This window comes from Varroa destructor, unplaced genomic scaffold (genome assembly GCF_002443255.2).
Source record: "Varroa destructor unplaced genomic scaffold, Vdes_3.0 BEIS01000001.1, whole genome shotgun sequence".
Classification (NCBI taxonomy): Eukaryota; Metazoa; Arthropoda; class Arachnida; order Mesostigmata; family Varroidae; genus Varroa; species Varroa destructor.
This window is the reverse complement of record NW_019211454.1, coordinates 45,089,980-45,106,187: the sequence shown is the minus strand read 5'-3', so window position 1 is coordinate 45,106,187 and position 16,208 is coordinate 45,089,980. Positions and strand designations below refer to the sequence as shown.

Here is a 16,208-nt window from a genome sequence, read left to right as displayed (position 1 = left end):
GTTAAAATACATTACTATAATAAAAATTAAATATCTCGCTTAAAAACAGCACGAACGATACAAGCATGGAAGCGTCTGTCCATTACAGATCTATGGATGAACGTAAATAGTCTGTAATTTGTATATAGTGGCAGGCTACGTTAATGCCTGCAGGCGTGTTCATGGTAGAGGATGCGCGTTATTTCTTCGTGAGGCCTAACGCAGTATATATAAAAATATTACGCACACAAAACCGGGGCGCTAAAACGAGAGTGCATCAGAATGATGCTAAATTAGTGGTTGTTCTAGCAACACGGGCGTTGCTCTGTTTGTTTATATAGTCATCATAGGCTATATAGTTTGTATTATTATGACCACAGCATAGTTTAACGCTAATAGTTTATGGTCGTGTTAATACTAGTGCTGTTCCTGCCTGCCCACAGAATCCCAATTAGAAACGTATATAACTGCAAAAACCTTCTTGCCTTCGCTTTTATCTGGTCTGGGCATGTGACGGCCTGATAACTAGGCATGTTTAATCCTGGCTTTTATTCGTGTTCCAGCACGACGCTTTGCCCGCCTCATTCAAGCGCTCTACGTGCACGTTTGTTCAAATATAGCGCGTAAAAACACTCGGCCATTACCGCTGCGATGAACGCTAAGCGCAGTATCTCATTTCGTTAGTGGTAACATTTCAAATAGCCATTGAACGGCTTAGTTAGCAATGAACGTTCAACGAGTCTTTTTGAAGGAGCCTAATATTCAAACAGGATTGATATTCGTGGCTCGTTATTGCTAAGCAATGTTTTTAAAAATCATTTCACTCTGTAACGTGTAATAATATCGTCTTCCTATATACGATAGGCCATTTATATAGCGGGCTTGGCTTTTTAAACTACTTCTTATATATATATATATGCATATATATAAGTTAATGCCAGCATAATATAATTATATTGGCATCAACTACAGATAATTTTTTTTATTTACGCACATATCGATTGTTGATAGTTTAGAACTGCATGACCGTCTGGTCTATAAAACTATTTGCAATCGTCTGAAAATGCTCCGGCGTTGCAATGGTGCCAGTTGAAAAGATTAAATGGGGACTAGTAATAGGAACAGGGACGACGCTTATGGGGGAGCAGACCAGTCTATCTGTAAAATATCAGTAAACAATAGCAGTAACGGAGTACGATCGTCAGTAGGGACTGTTGTGGCGTGTCAGGCTTTATCTACTTAAAATACTTATATAATAATAATATAAATAATAAAAAAATTGTTATATTTTTTGATATAAAGCAAATGTTGGATGGCCTTAAACGCATAGTCTTCTATCGATCTATTTCCAGCTGTACAGATCACTATACAGGCAATTTAGCAGAAAATATAAGTAAATTTTCATTTTGCGAATCGTTTACGAAATATCATTCTATACTGGCATTGTCAATTTGGAAAATTCTAGGATTATATTGTTCGTTAAATAAAAGCTCGCCGAGCTAAACGTCACGAAAAATTAGTCAATCTAATTGAGCTCAATCTAGTTAATCAAAGCTAGCAATAAACGATTACAAAACACTAATAAAAGGTGTTTAGAATATTTCTCATGGTAGAACCGTGTCCTGCCTGTCATGCCAAGGACTTGCCATCAATGGAGCATTCGTCTCCGATACGAAATAGCCATTTTAGTAATGACATGTTATATCACATTGATAAAGATGCTATGATACTGCGGTTTGGAGACATTTCCAGAATAGAATATAAAGAAGCTTGTAATGGCTGTGCAAACCAACGCAGTTCCATTGATCACGGGGTCCGTTTACGTCTGAAGAATAGAGAGATTTTGAAGGGAGCAAGCGGGAGAGTAAAAGAGTGATTAAACAGGAAAAACAAATGCCGATCCAGCGTACGAAACTTCGTTGTGAAAGCTGACGTTGGATAGTGGCTGATAACACAAACTTACCATGACGCTTCAACCTGACTGAAATAACAGACGCCACGAAAGGTATGATAGTAGTGTAGAAAACGCAAACAGGTTCGAAGTCACCTTTTCCATATGCGGCATAAAAATGAAAAAAAATCAGTTGTAATCGACGAAGACTCATTCGAAGGAGGCCTCTCGTCGTTTTCAAGGAGAACATTCCTGGGATTATGCCGACAAAGGCTACTCACAAAATTACAGCCCTTTACACACACGACCGCTGGCAATATACATTTGCCCCGCAGACAAGCGTAAGTTGTCTTTATTTGCTCTACGTTTATTTCCCACGGGAAATGGCGACGCCAAATAATTTCGATCGATGCAGCAGTGCCTTCGTGATGTGCGCACTCCGCTCAGTAACGTTAACACTTTCTTGACACGCACCAAAAAGAAACAAATGTAAATAAATCGTTTTAGTATCGCAAGCCCGTATCCAACAACGTTCTTTGCCAGCTGCTCTTGAACAAAATGTCTGACTCCGTTGCTCCAGACTGTTTTTTTAACTTCGTGCATGTCTTTCTGAGGCATCTAGCGTCTTCTTGTGTGGTTGAGGCATACTAGAACGCTGCAGGCTCTAAAGGCTCAAAGCTGTGTGTCAACAATGAGTCAGTTTTTTCTGCTTAGCTGGTTAGCATCGGATGATTTCTCAGCTAATGGAAAAAAACAACTCCGTTCATACGCGCATCTGAAAGCGGTATATCCTAAGGATTAGTTTGCACAGACGTCGTGCTTTAGTGACTCCTGCCACGGAGTTTGATGCAGTAAATTACATTTGTTTTTTGCTGGCGCTTTTGTCGTCTGTAGGCAATCTATGGCTACGTCAAACTTTGCTTGTTCCATGGGTGTATACAAACAGCATATGCAAATATCTGCGATGTTCTGTTCCCTTATGCCTCTATAATTAATTGAACGCCTTCTAGCTAGGATTTAAAGCTGTATATTGGCTTTATTTGTCTAAATGTATCCTGCTTTGGATTCTAGTAGTAATTGATTACCCTATGGCAGAAAGGCAACAAATAAAAAAATAAGAAAGGAATCAAACAGGATTGAATCACTTTGTACTTTAGATCGCTATTAGCAGTGATGGGCTTGACAAAAGATGTTAAGTAAAAAATGGTATATAAATTGATCTTATTCGTAGAAATTACAGCGGCTTTGGCTGCTTGCTGTTCAATAGGCCATAATAAGCTATAATAATTGAAATATCAACTCGTTATGATTTATTCATTGATTTATATTAGTTTCTTTGCACAGTAGCAATTCTAGTTTCCCGTCGCCTCCGCAAAATATATGACGATTTACAGTTAGCTATGCGTCCTGACTTATGTAATTCTGACCCGACGCTGCAGTGAGCGGTAGTCTGCATAGTAGCTAGAGTTTCTGTCATATTTCTTAGAAACTTACGTATCAGAGGGACTGCAGCCTCAAGCCTTTAACACGGTCTTCTTCTTCTTTTTTTTTTAAACCCTCGTCACGTCAATTTCTTCGATCGAAGTTTATTGATAACTCTACTAGCTTAATGAATCAGCCGTCAGCTCGTCAGTTAAAGGAGCAACTTAAATATGGTAAGCATCATATGCCCTGACCATAAAGACTACTATTCCTTTTTCAAAACGTAAATTACCACAATCAATCCGGTCAGTTGCTAGGATTCAATCGGCCATGCCCTTAGATTCTAGCGTATCATTATCAATCATTATGCTTGTTATCCATTTGCTTCCTTACGTTAGTCACAGACAAAAAGCTTTTCATAAATTTTCGATAATTGGTCTCTGTAGAGATATAGGAAATGATAAATATAGGCAAATTAGATGTGGACGAGAGCCTTTGTTGGTTGACAGATCAAGCTTTGCTGGGAACAATTTGTGCAGCGATATGTCGGTTCTCTGCTCATTGTTGTGCCTTATCTCTGATTATAGAGGTTATATTGTTTTTACAACTATTGTATATAGAATTTATGACGATAATGGAAAAATTAGACTTTTTCTAGAGCAACGACTAAGCTTTCTCTAATACGATTACCATGTGAGCAACTGCTTATATAAATAAGTTATAATTTATACAAGTAATTATTAACCCTATAGTGTATACACGTTGACTCTTCACACGAGACTTTTAATCTTCTATTTTATCGTCGTTAAACCCTCTGCGCTACTTTGGCTAAAGATCATCGTAGTAACAATGAAATTACCTGATTCTGAACAAGTTCTTGTTACTCGGTACGCGAAGCAAGAATAGGTGGTTAAGGCAATAATTTAAATGCTGCATAGGATTCGAATTGAGGTCTGCTTGGACGCGGGGCTTAGACCAGCCGTTGAAACGACTCTAGATTGAGTTACTTTTTGCGAGAATAGATACCAAACAGCATGTTTACTGACATAGATCCGTGGAGATCGCACCGAGAGATGAGTTGAAGATAGACCCAGCTTAGTCTGACAATTTGCTACTGTAGTCGCGTTATCTGTTTTGAAATTAGAAACGTTTTATCGCCACTGGAATCTGTATTGATACGATGTTAACGTAAATGATACAAAACTTTTTTTCTGTTCTATTGGAAAGTTTTTCTCCTATCTTCGCCTCTTGAATATACCATTTCTATGGCTGTTACAGCTAACGGGTGCCGCGGTGGTAGCAGTACGAAGATTATCAATTGACCAAGCATAAGAAAAAAAATGTATCGATATCTTTTGAACTTATCTTGGCGAAATGCTCTTTACCTTCTATCAAAATAAGCATACTATTGTATGCTCTTATGTCACATCGGCACTCCACCGACAACTAATAGCCTCCTTTCCGCAATTAAAATTTCAGTGAGCGCCCCCCCCCCCCCCCTAGCTCCGTAAGTTACTTTTAGTAACAGAAGTTCGTTAGTCGTCGTTCGAGCGGGACGATCGTACGACGCCCTTCTTCTTTTATGGTTGAGCTCAGCGCAAAAGGTTTACAGTAAATAGAGAGATTGCAATGACTTGCTGAATGTTTATTAGCTCAAGAGTGTTCGGCTTCATTACGAAGTCCGGTCGAAGCGATGTTTCTAAGTTTAATTCGCAAGTTAACATCCAGTTTGATTAGTGAACTAATCTTGATTGGGTAACTTTTAGCGGTGAAAAAGATATAGTTAAAAACGTGTTTGCCTGTTGCCTTTGCGTGCCCGGTATGATTTCGACTACAAAGCAGAAAGCTGCCGTGTCCATTTAAAAGCATTACTTGAAAGCTTCGTATGCGTAGATAAAGAAAACCCTTATTTACTATATACTTATACAATGCGTAATTTTTATAGCTAAATAGTGTTTTAGTTTAACATAAAACTAAGTATAGTTCATAATAGTATAAATATCGTTTTCGAGTTTTACGCCCGGTACTTAAGTCTTTAGGTATTTCCGTCCATTCCGAACGCGACACGGGGTCTGCCTACTTTATCATTGACTGGCAGGAACGAGCGCTTTACAGCCGCTTACCGTAATTTTATATAAGCGTAGACTATTTTTCCATGAATTTATATTATAACAATCGCAGTATTACAACCCATCTACGCATTTCCGTATCGAGGCCGGTACGCTGTAGCATCTGGTACGTTTAGGTTGTGTTACTTCGTATTTCTAGGGAACCTTTGGGTGCGTGTCGGGCAAAGTTCAATTTATCAAAAACGGACTAGCGAGTGGCGTACTTATTGGCTAAGGGAGTATCGCACGAGCACGCGGAAACAGGTCTATCTCGTTGTCCTAAAGTACACCGTGCTGTCAGGTCAGTAAAGATAATCATCCCGGCTATTCGCGCTGTCGTATTTCCAGGAGCGGTTTCGTATACCCTTTGTTGACGGACTAGGAAGAAACGTACTTGTTTAGGTTCCTCCCGTAAGTCGACACACATCACATTCACGTACATACGTTCGCACGTATTTGCGCCTATATCCCGTTGTTCGGGGAATATAGTGTCATTAGGTTCTCTGCGGTTTCGTCTACGACCGTGTGGCCTTAGTGAGAAGTTACAGACGACAAGGCCTTGACAGATCGTCCCGTGTAGTCACGTTTCGCGCTTGCGAGTCAAACCTCATTGGGGATACCTCTCCCAAATGCAGTTGCGTTTTTGGTATTACGTGGTCGGTCAGCCACCCGCAGTGTTCACCCTGACTCTCAAATTTTCCTGCCTATCTCCATGGCCGGGCCTCCTCGAATACCAACTCTAACAACGCCATCCAATCATTTAGGCGCTCGATGAGTCGGCTCACCAGCGTATCTGCATCGTTTGATATACCACCGCTATACCATAGTGGACTGTTTGAATTATTTTTAATAGACAGCAACGTGAAAATCCTTTATATCAGCAAGAGAGACAAATGAATAGTGCCCAATGTGAGCGCTATCCAACTTTTTCCATCTTTAAAAATAGACCAATATATGTCTTTGCAAAACTTCAATCGAAAGTTCCGTGAAAGCTAGTAACTCCTGAGATATCGGTGTTCCTAAAAAGTAACGTTTCATGTAATTTGCTTATAGTTTTTACGAAACTTCTATCGTGCCGCTTTTTACTCTGCGCCATCTGTTTGAAGGCAATCGACATTTAATAAACGTATTAATTAATCTTAAAGGTATTACATGCATTTATATTTTGATACTCCCTGATATCCTCGTTGGATGGAATTATAGAAAATTAAGCGGATCGGCTTTGCATTGTCTAGCTGGCAAAAGCAGCGCTTCGCAGCCATTGACTCTGATCTTATATAGTCATAGACATGCATTTATTCGTTATTTATTTTATAATGTCTACATTATAACAATATTCATCAGTACATACCTTAAACACAATTCAAGCTTTGTAGCCTTAGGCGCACGATCAGGCAGCTGCAATAAGAGTTACCTTTGCTACTAACAGTTTAGCCGTAATAGACCAGTGGCCTTTTTGAATACCGCACTAACGGCAGAGTAACAGGAAGCGCTCTGTCGTGCATTTAATTGAAACAATTTTCCCGCCATCGCATCAGGCCGATCGTTATACGTAGCGGCCTATGGCTCGTTTGGTATAGCCGCGGCAATTTGGTCCTTTGCCCTTGGATTGACCACCTATGCGCACTGTAAGCTGATGCTGCACCTGTCATAAAACACCCGTCCACACACAATAAGATAGCTTATTACTTAGCTTTGACCAAGAAAGCCGAGATGACGTTTGAAATGGGGCTGAATAAGAGAGTGCAGGCCACAACCAGGAAACACGCCCCGTGACGAGTCTCGGGTAAAAACAAGGCATCGTTTGCTACGAAGGATTCTGGCAAAGGGGTTAGCAGCGCTGATTTGCTTCTATGCTTGCACTACGCGATTTTCTCTCATTTTCGCGCCAGTATCACTATCCTTTGCACAGCTATGGCTACGGAATCGACGGTAGCAGCGCGTAGATAGAATACATAGACAACATCCGCGAACTGACCTTCCGCGAAGGATCTCGACTGTAAAAACAAGCGAAAATCGTATCAAAATAACGTGCATGCGTGCCACGTTCGCCTATATGTTAGTAAAAACGAAACTTTTGTCCACTATATGTGATGATTAGATGACAGCTTATACGAGAACTCATGCATTACAACACATTGACCACATAGCTGAGGTATAGATCTTACTCTGTGGAGATACTTTCTGGAAGCGAGATCTGTCGTAAAGACTTAGCATATCACTCATTTAAAACTGGCGCGCAATATCCATCGCACAACCAGCAAGACACGATATTTGTTTATATGTAGATAAATTCAATAAAATGTATGAAACGAAGAAATGTGTTTGCCTTCTCTTGACCTGTAGCAATGTGTCTTATTTGAGACTTCAGGTTATCACCAGAGTGCATGGTAAACCAAAGCACGAATAGCATTTTCGCTACTTGCTTTATGCGAGGGATACAATATGGACCTGAAGTTCAGGAAACTTACTTTAAATCACTACCAGTGTGCAAGTACAAACTGCCCTTGATGTATATCTAATATATTGCATGAGGGGTTACGAAAAGAATACCCAAACGCGTTTTTGTGCTTGCGCAGTTTCGATTATCGCTATAGACTGGGTTGATTCCCTTTTTATATTTAGTACTTAATTATTGTTCAGATTATGTCTAACTAAGTAGTAATTGAACAAGCGTTACAACTTTTATGCTCTCCATCCCCGAGCTCTAGGAACCAGATAAGTTTAGATATCAGGTTCAGGTAATAAATAGATAAATGCACTGAATGAGCTTCTACAATTGCTAATGAAATGAGTCGAAACTGGGCTTAAGCATTGACTTTCATCCTTTGTAACACGAAAACGATTGTATCCCACTGGTGAGCAGCTCGCTGCCCCTTCGACCCTAACCGATGTTAAGTCAAACTGGGCCGCTTTTTAATGTTGCAACAGGAGGAATCATCCTCGCAGCGCCGTTGTGAAAATGTTGACCTGAGAAAACCCTTTCCTAAGAAAAACTCATTGGTCCCTTCGCCCTCATCAGACGTGTGCACGTCATCCTCAAGCCCTTCTCCCCCGTTTTGGTGTAATTCAGAAAGCCGCGTCCAGCTTTAAATTTGGCCTTAGACTTGAAGTTACCAGAACATTCGACCACAAGGAAGCCCAGTACCTCTCAAATGCTTCGAACTCTCAAATGTTTTATTTTGCAGTTACTGCGATTACTCTACCCATAATAGAATATCCAACAAGCTATAATTTTTGCCATACTAACGTCAAAGCTATTGACTCATCATAGACTTTCTGATCAGTGAAAGCTCCCATCGGTGGTACCGTGCTAAATACGTGTTTGAAGAACGCTTTTATGCATATGGCAGTGGACGAAAACAGAACCTCCGAAACGCAGGGGGGGTATTTTCGACGCTACTAACTAAAAACGTATGACGAATAAATTGATGGATAAGACATTTGAAACGAAATAATATTATTCAAAATTACTCAAGGTGACAACTTTGACTAGGCTGAACCTAATTCTTAGGTATTGGCAGTAGCGAAATTCGAATTTTGTGTAGCGTTCAAAATAGTGCGGTATGTGACTATAAACATATGTTCTATATAGAACACCGCTTACTCGTAGATGATTCACAAGTCTAAAATTGCCGCTTGAAACTTGAAAAGTATCTAACTCTGCAGTAGTGTTTGAAGAAGATACATACATTGTATGGATAAAACCAAGTAACGATTGCAGTGAACGGTATAATAAAATGAATAAAGCTTTCTAGATGTATCTATGTGTACAAATATACAGTCACATAACATTTTTTCGGCTATCGTAGGTGTCCGCCCACTTCGCCCCGCAAAATCCCGCCACTGTCGCTGGTTATACTGACAATGAAATGTACTGTGGTTCGGCTTCATTCTGTTCACCTCCAATCTGATATTGATAAAGTTCTAAATAATATTGTTTATTTCGAACAGTTAATGATGAAGAATAGTTCTCACTACGTTACAGCTTGATAAGTTAACTAAATTGAAAGCTGTTTTGAGACAACTTACAGGACTTACGTTCGTTTCTAAGTTTAGTCTTGCAAAATTAGTATGCAGATCTGATATTTAACTTGCGGCGATAGATCTTCTACAGGTGCCTATCTATCACGTTACGTTAGGTCTAACGAGAATATCAACTAGTCCAATAACAGCAGCAATTGACCCGTTCACTGCTTTATGGGTCGCCGCGGTTTATTGCGTCACGATGTTTTATTGGACGTTTAGGATAGCCAAAAAGCGTGCCTAGCGCTCAAGCAAACAAAACCATACAAGTGGGATTTTTCATGCAGCAATTTTGAACTTTCGCAACAATGACCCCGTATTTTCTAAGCAGCCATCTCCATTACGTCCAATTGTGAGAATCTGACTTAGAGAAAAATCCTTCATTGGGAGGTTATTTCTTAGCATTTGCCTGGATGTGAGGACTCAACAAAGATGAATCGTAAATGAGATTCTGTCGAAATGTATGCAGCGTTTTAGTGTAAAGTGGGCAGGTGCTAGGTTAATGCAAACTTTCTAAAGCGGAGAATTTTTCCTTGCCTAGAACACCCACTCATGGGACTAGTTATACTGAAAAAACTATCGACTTTCCGAAGACGATACCACAATAGAACGTTGGCTTATTGAATTCGACAGAAATATGGTGACGCTTGTTGCTGTATATTTTATTTGTTTTAAGGCTATTGTATTTGCGGGGTCGTATTAATAAAGGTCACTTTTAAAATATGGTCAATAGGTTTACCTTAAAGTAATAGTAATGAGCAAATATTATTTTATCTATACCCTGCATCGTTAGATCAAACCTTAGCGGGTTCCTATCCGGTTCGTAGGCATCAGACCCTAAAAATCCACCTGTTGAAGGTTCTCTAACATCCTGTTACGATTTTCAGATAGAATTAATTCTCCAAATTAGTGACTATTTGAGGAACGATCTTGCACCTAGGAATTTAGGCTCGTGGCACATTCATTGCAGCTGTCGAGGGACAATATGCAGTTGTTAACAAGCGTATCCAACGACCCTACCAACGGTCTGGACGATAATGTTCGATAAAAAATGAACGATAAAAATAAAGTTTGACTTTGAGGATAAAGAGCGGATAAATGCCACTGTTGTATTGCGTAACTGTTATTGGATCTAGATTTTTGTATCTGTCACCATGTGCCAGCCTATGGCGCATTTCGCGCCTTTATCGAAAATTAAATTTATCATTTTCTCTCTGCTTAAAGGGCATGCTGACATTTTTTTTCTTTATCGGGTTTATTCTTTGATGGAGTCGATGAGCAGAACACTGTCCTATATTGAACTTCTCGAACATTCAGCGACCGCGACTGTCGTCGTGAAGAATAGCCTGTTGACTTTAACCTTAAAGAAGCCCTCCGTGAAGCAAGACGAATACCTCACTTATGAGCCAGGGACATAGCCCTTTGAACGACGGAACCAAAAGTATTGTTCAAGGTGGCGTGGTCTCAGATTCGAATTAGGCTCTACGAAAGACAGACCCACATTTTAAAAGAATTACAAAATTGTTGCACAAGCTTTATTATGACATTGATTGTAATTAGGTCTTCAATGAGGTCATTGCAGCGATTTCGAGCAATCATTTTAGAAATAAAGTTTGTTTCTTAAACTTTCGCCATTTAGTTGGAATTTCCTCAATCGCCTCCGCCAAAAAATGTGTGCCTCTCGTCAACAGCGATAGACCTAGTCGAAATGGCATGTAAGTGTACTTGTGAATTAATATCGGGTATAGGATGAAAAAGTCGAGTTCGCTCACCAATTGCAAAAAAAAAATCTACAACGCGAAACCAATACCCCGAAGCGTACACATTCTGTATTGCCCTATCGAGTATATCAATAGAAACGAAGGATTCTAGTAGAACAGTAAACGATTATCGTAATCGATAGAGCTTGGGCTATATACAACGTGAGGCATCTAAATTCAGACTCATTCCCATCTGTGGTCTTTACGACCCTTTTATTTAAAACAAACATCATTCGCTGCCGTTGCTGCACCCCTCACTAGTCATTTTCAAAGTATTGCTTCTTTACTCCGCAAATAGATTAAAATAAACTTGCCCCAAGCGATATTGATAAATATAAACCTGCTGAGGTGATGCTCAAATACGTTGCATACACGACATCTTAGCGGAACTGAACTGTAGGCCGATAGCAAAGCCGAGTGCCTAAAAATCAAACAATATAGCCAATAAGTACGAAAGGTACGTAAAGGTTTAAAAAGAACGATCGGCGAAGGCTTATCTGGACCACCGAATTGGCAGTTGAGATTCCACTCTTTCTACGGCCGTTAATTTTTATATGAAAGATTGAGGCGTATCAAAAATAGTTTTTTGGGCCACTCTGATCAACTTTAGAGCCCTTTAAATTTACAATTACAAAAAATCTTCTTCGAGTTGCTTACATGAAGGGTGCAAACATCGTCGACTCTAGGTAAAAATCAAGTATATTATCTTGGCGGGCTTAAGCGAACTAGATCATCATTCATTTTCACTCAGATTTGTCTTTCGTTTGAATGAGTTTTAGAAAGAACTGGCTTCATTCTGGGATTATGAGTAACAAACAACACATACACATGCTACGACAAACAGTCTAGAGACGTCTGTTCAAATTTAAATACTTCGTGTTATATATATATATATACCATTACTTGACGAATCTATCACGGAATGGTACCGGATTGTTCCGTCCATTAAATGACAGCACTTTTAGACAAACGACTTATATTGATCATTTTTTCATTGAAAAATGAGTATGCCAGTTGCTTAGGCCACTCAGATCCACTGTCGCAGGGGGACTGGATTCAACGAGGCTGCTTCAATGTTTCGGCAGCTTTGGCCAAAGGTTATGCTCGCAGCGAATATAGGGTGAGCCTAAAGACATCAAGTATTATACAGGTAACGAACGTCCCTGTTATAGCCGAAATTATTAAAAACGCGACCTATCGCTAAACATGGCCGTACTTGAACCAATTGTATCGATGATTTCCCTATTCCGGGGGTGTAATATACCGAATTCCGACCAGCGAACAGGCGGGCCGCTGATTCAATGGTCGCGTAAGTTAGTTCGTGTACAACTGTTCATAATTCAGCAGCTATCGAAGCAGATCATTTTAGCTACCTCAAAAATTCATCACTGGTTAATCGCTATTGGTTAGATCATCGCTTCATTTTTAAATAGCTCCAAACAGGTCAGGCGTTAAAGCGAACCGCTATGCATGGAGACGCACAGGTTTGCTCTCTGATTGGAAATCTTATCAGATATGTAAGGCATAGCTCTTCAAACGCTCACCGAAGCCGTCTCGGGTTAGAGATAACAACAGCTCGTTCGATTTACCAACCGACGCTAAGGGACGAATCACTAAATATGACAAATAATTTGACAAAACATGACCGGCAAAACAAACTACTGAAGCTTCAATTTATACTATAATTAAGCGGCTGACAATGTCGCTTGTGAAAATCGTTTGAAGCATGGAGCAAAGTAGCCAAAATTAGCTTTTTTAATATATATAATAATAAATCTTTTTTCTATGCAACTCGATCTATAAGGATAACCAACATTAACAGGAGAACGAATAGGGATTAAAGGAGAAACACTCGATCTAGCATATCACTTAGTCCTGTTGGATCTGACAGTAGTTGGACGACATACTGCACATTCGAATCTAACGATAAGATCGCTGTGAGCCCTGTTTCATTGGTAAATAAAACCATTGAAACAAAAAAAATCTCCCTATTCGATATAGGCTTCCTTCGTCTCGCAAATTCTTCCCTAGCTTAGTTGGAAATACAGTATCTTCGCCCGCTATTCCCAGGATTTCTATGGCGCCGTGTAACGTGACGTTTAACAATTGTTTGACATCTTTGTTTTACGTTGTTTCAAAGAAACCGCCACCGATCGCAGGTTTATTATTATTATTTAAGTGCTATAGGAGAAGCATGCCCAATAACCGACGCTACCAAGTGTCTTTATAGATTCAATAGAGTGTAGATGAATGTTCTAGTGAACCACGGCTTAAGTACGGTAAGCGATTTAATATCCTCTACATTTACCGTACGAAGCCTTTGCTAAGTTAGTTAGTTGTCGTGCCGACTGCTGGAGCCGCATCTGTTATACGTGAGACTAATAGGATAATGGATACTACAGGACGGCTTCAGTTGAGGGGGCGCACGGTGGCCACTGGCAAAAGCGAGGTTATTCTAGTATGTATAACATGACAAGCAGTTCTCACCCTTGAAGAAGCTAAAGGCGCACGCGACTACGACAATAACTGAAATAGGGGGATTTTCAAGAATAATAGAGATTACCGCTTACAGTTACTTGCCGACAATGATGTGTAGCCGATTTTGTAATGTATCGTTGAAAACACCCATGATTTAGTTCATAAACTGTATGAACTGAATACAGAACGGATGTCGGTACGACCCCTTGTGGAGATACGATGAATAAGAAAATATAGGTGCATCTCTGCATTACGAGGCACAACAAAAAACGGGCTGTACTGAGGACTGCTAAAAAAAAATTGCCGTTTTTTACTTAATCATGCTCTGCCGCAATCACGCTATCGATCTCCTGCGAGTCGAGACGCTTGGACAGTATCGAGCTGCCGTTTTGTAGCTTCGTCGACTATGACGTCTTAGTACGGTGCTGACTTTTGGAACTGATCAATGTGCAGTAGTGAAGATGTGGATTGGGTTAATTGTAGCTTGTTTATGTCACTTAAAAGGGAGGCAAGGACCTTTAACGGAACGCTAAGCGGTGAGCATCTGAAGCTTGCAAGAACTGAACATAGTACTAAATGAGCAAATGTAAAATGTGGCCTGGAACACGTCCGATTCAGCATAAGACCAGCATTTTAGTAGATTACAAGCAACGCCCCCGTTCAGTGGATCCGATAGCATTTGTAGAAAATTCAACCCCTGTACAGGATCGCGATAATGTACCACCCCGCCTATTAACAGGGATCCTACCCATTCTAAATTGAACTTTTTTGTTTACACCTGAATCTACCATATGATTATTGCACGTACTTTATGCACGCCATAGTTTATATGTGCATACAATGCAAATAGTATTCTACCTTCGCCTACTAATGCTCAGCACATCTGTCAAGCGTCGCCTCGTGCAACTTGAAGCGGCCGGGCGGTTCGCTTTAGCAGTCTTTATTACAGGAGCGGGTGCAAATTATGCTGTCCAAGTCGTAAAATGTCTTATTACATCCACTGAGGTTCGTTTGTAAGATTACCATGTTTCACCGGACAAAAGCGTAGCTGGCACGGGCAACGCAACGGTGACCCCAGATAGCCGTCTCACGAATGATACAACCGCGTTTGCTTCGAGCCGTAATTAGGTTGGTACGACAATCAAGCAGAAGCAAACTGGCAGGAACACCAGACCATTGAAATGTAAGGAACATTTCTTATGTGAAGCAGCTGGGTATCAACTATTCCTCTATGGTGAGTCGTATACTTAGCGCATAGAAGCAAAGCGACATACCTGTAAGCGCGTAAACGTGCAATTGTGCAATGCATGTGAATCAAACAAAGAGTCCCATATTGGCTTATGAGAGTTCGTTACACGTTTTTAAGTTGCTTCTCTACCGTGTGTCCGAGGTGCAACGAAACCCTAAGGCACTTCGCTTTAAATATATATAATTTGTACATAGACATTGTAATGTTTTATTACGTGCACTTATATATATAAGCTAGCGATGTCTGATCTCTTTTAGAGATCAGACATCGCTAGCTTATATTCTATTAACGATACATGCTAGATAAGCTGTGTGAATGAAAAATGTCTTTATTAGTTATTTCCGAGACATGAGCTCCCACACAAGTTCGTGGGGAAGTGCCATTTCTGGATAGGGCTGTACGGCATTGTAACATTTACCTATTTAAACTGCTGCTCGGATAAATCTGTTGCTTTCCAATTGAGCCTCCACAATACCCCGTCATTCCTGTAGAGGTTAATAGCTTGAGCACGCAAGGGTTTGAAAACTTAAAACTTAACGGTAACATATCGAATATCCCATACACACGCCAAACCCTGCCAGATTCAGATACGTTAGCATCAAACAACGACGCCATTGTACTACGATTTCTGCGGTAGTGGCATTTTAGCTGAAACGTGACACAAAGTTGCAGCATGTTAACGTTCGGAATCAACGAGAACTGAAACCTAGGTTTTTTTCGACTTTGCAGGCGCGCTTGGCGCATAGGTTGGCATTTACGAAGGCTTTAAACAAACTACGTCCACATCGAACCTTAAGCGGGGCAACGGGTAAATGGTTTCGTACGCATATGCGATTCACTGTATCCGCCGAGAGAGTGATGAGAGTAACGGTAGAAAATAGTTATGATTTTGAATGCGACAGTAACTTCGCGTACGGGAGAGTCTACATGCGTGTTGACGACCCTAGTCGTTAAAAATGTATCGTCGGAGATGATGATCTTACATTTTCCTTCCATGGTTTTTGGTTGACACTTTTAAAAATAAAAATAGCCCGAGGATTTTTATTTATTTATAAGGGTTCACTCGCAATCGATACTTTCTTTCTGATTATGTAGTCTTTTCTAGTTCGTAGTAGTTTTCTAGTTGAACAGATGTTCGAAGAGTTAAACAGTTCCAGACACAACTTACCTTGGGACATTATTATGATTAGAAATGGCGGCAAGCAAGAACTTGACAAACATGTAACATTGCCCGGAGCTTTTCTTACAAGGCGGCCTGGTGGACTTTACATAAAACGTACCCTTAGCCAACAACG

The 16,208-nt window shown here is 40.2% G+C and overlaps 1 long non-coding RNA gene across 1 annotated transcript; it reads left to right on the top strand.

Annotated features, from left to right (window-relative positions):
- The first annotated feature begins 13,505 nt into the window (after positions 1–13,505).
- On the top strand, positions 13,506–15,982 carry LOC111251659 (uncharacterized). Its single transcript, XR_002673904.2, has 2 exons — positions 13,506–14,898; positions 15,643–15,982. It is a non-coding gene; the product is annotated as an uncharacterized LOC111251659 (long non-coding RNA).
- The last annotated feature ends 226 nt before the right edge of the window (positions 15,983–16,208 follow it).